Genomic DNA, 2,500 nt, shown 5'->3' with positions numbered 1-2,500 from the left:
AGGCGAGTAGACGCTTTCAGTGCGAACACCCGTGCTCCCAACTGAGCTTGCCGCTGCCGACAGAGGCCCGGGAGCGTGCTGTCGTGGCATTGCCGGCGGGAAACAACACGCGCCACCTACGGTGACCGGCAGCTCCAACGCCAGCGCCACAGAAGGGCAAAGCCCCACTTGGGTGCAGAAGCGAACTCTCCCAGCACAGCGCACGCGCCAACACGTCCGCAGAGCTGCGATACAAACCACCTGCGAGAACCGCTGGGGGCGACCGAGCAGCAGACGGCGTCGCGACGCCGAGTGCCGGGCGGCGGCGCATCCTCAACGCACACAGTCCGCAATCGGACCAGCACACTGCAGATGTCCACCGCGCTTCGCACCGGGCTCGACAGAACCCACTTTGGCCGCCTGGCGCCGCGCGCAGGGTGCGCCGGCGCATAGCTGGGATGCCAGCCGGGCCCGTCGGCCGGCGCTCCTGCCACTGGGCGCCCCCCACCAGCCGGCTGTAGTGCGTGCGCTCACGCAGCGCGCGGCCAGCACGCCGGGCGGCCCCCCCTCACCGGCCGGGGACTGTCCCGCCAAGCCACAGCCTCGTATCGCTTCATACCCACATGGCCAACTCAGGTTCGGGGGCATGGCGGGTACCGCCGAAACAACCGGTTCACAGATGTACCGATCGTCGCTATCACCGATGCACCTGCAGCGCGAACAACCGCTCAACAACTGATTTCCAGTTCATTTGCGGATCTTTGGCAGCAAACGTATACGTCAATCTACATTTGCGAAATCTACGATTCTGGCATGCCTGCATGTTATGTGTCACGACACGCTACATCAGCCCACATACACACTGCGGCATGTACACGAGAGAACACGTGGAAGATGGTCCGCGCACGTGTGCAATGTCCCTTGCGCGGTCGACTGTCAACCGGCCTCTGTAGCATGTCGCAGATGTGGAACGCGGTCCACCGTGCTATCATGTTGTGTGGGGCAATACGATTAAATAGGAAAACCCTCGTCGCTACATCAACAGACGGCTCACGCTGATTCCCGGCAGAGGGAGGAGGGGGGGGGGGGGCCAACATGCAATACTTTCGTCCGTACCTACTTACCACATGTCTGTACGGCGTACAACAGTGCAATCTCGCTGTAATGGGGAGACGAGACAAGTAGCATCGTGCACAACATATGGCCCTTATGATTCGCCATTGTAGGGCGCAGCCGGTGTACGGTCAAGCATGTGCCACATTATGTCACTCAGTACGTAACGACGGATGATCAGTGTGGGTTACGCGTACATCAGCGGACAGTCCACACAGGCCGTACCACAACGTACACTGACTGCATCGACAACCGAATGCAACTGAACAGCTGCAAGGCTCATTTCACAAACAAACGCCTGACCGACCAGCTTGGAAGGGCAGGAGGGGAGGGCGATATTCGTTCTGTAGCGGTACACCCTTCCAGTGGTTAGCGGGACTGTGTAGAAAGTACGCAACACTCGAAAGACCTTTATGTGAGGGTACGCACCATGGCATCAAGAAATACACATGACACCAGAGGATCCAAGCAGTGAACTATGTTCAGAGGGTTGCTGTTAGGCAAAGCTACATTCCTGTGACGTTACATGTGACAGTTAAGGTGCAGTGTAAGTTAGGTTAAGGTGCAGTGTAAGTTAGGTTAAGGTGCAGTGTAAGTTAGGTTAAGGTGCAGTGTAAGTTAGGTTAAGGTGCAGTGTAAGTTAGGTTAAGGTGCAGTGTAAGTTAGGTTAAGGTGCAGTGTAAGTTAGGTTAAGGTGCAGTGTAAGTTAGGTTAAGGTGCAGTGTAAGTTAGGTTAAGGTGCAGTGTAAGTTAGGTTAAGGTGCAGTGTAAGTTAGGTTAAGGTGCAGTGTAAGTTAGGTTAAGGTGCAGTGTAAGTTAGGTTAAGGTGCAGTGTAAGTTAGGTTAAGGTGCAGTGTAACTTAGGTTAAGGTGCAGTGTAACTTAGGTTAAGGTGCAGTGTAACTTAGGTTAAGGTGCAGTGTAACTTAGGTTAAGGTGCAGTGTAACTTAGGTTAAGGTGCAGTGTAACTTAGGTTAAGGTGCAGTGTAACTTAGGTTAAGGTGCAGTGTAACTTAGGTTAAGGTGCAGTGTAACTTAGGTTAAGGTGCAGTGTAACTTAGGTTAAGGTGCAGTGTAACTTAGGTTAAGGTGCAGTGTAACTTAGGTTAAGGTGCAGTGTAACTTAGGTTAAGGTGCAGTGTAAGTTAGGTTAAGGTGCAGTGTAAGTTAGGTTAAGGTGCAGTGTAAGTTAGGTTAAGGTGCAGTGTAAGTTAGGTTAAGGTGCAGTGTAAGTTAGGTTAAGGTGCAGTGTAAGTTAGGTTAAGGTGCAGTGTAAGTTAGGTTAAGGTGCAGCGTAACTTAGGTTAAGGTGCAGCGTAACTTAGGTTAAGGTGCAGCGTAACTTAGGTTAAGGTGCAGCGTAACTTAGGTTAAGGTGCAGCGTAACTTAGGTTAAGGTGCAGCGTA

This window comes from Schistocerca gregaria, unplaced genomic scaffold (assembly GCF_023897955.1).
Source record: "Schistocerca gregaria isolate iqSchGreg1 unplaced genomic scaffold, iqSchGreg1.2 ptg001298l, whole genome shotgun sequence".
Taxonomy (NCBI): Eukaryota; Metazoa; Arthropoda; class Insecta; order Orthoptera; family Acrididae; genus Schistocerca; species Schistocerca gregaria.
Note: the sequence above shows the minus strand (reverse complement) of the source record.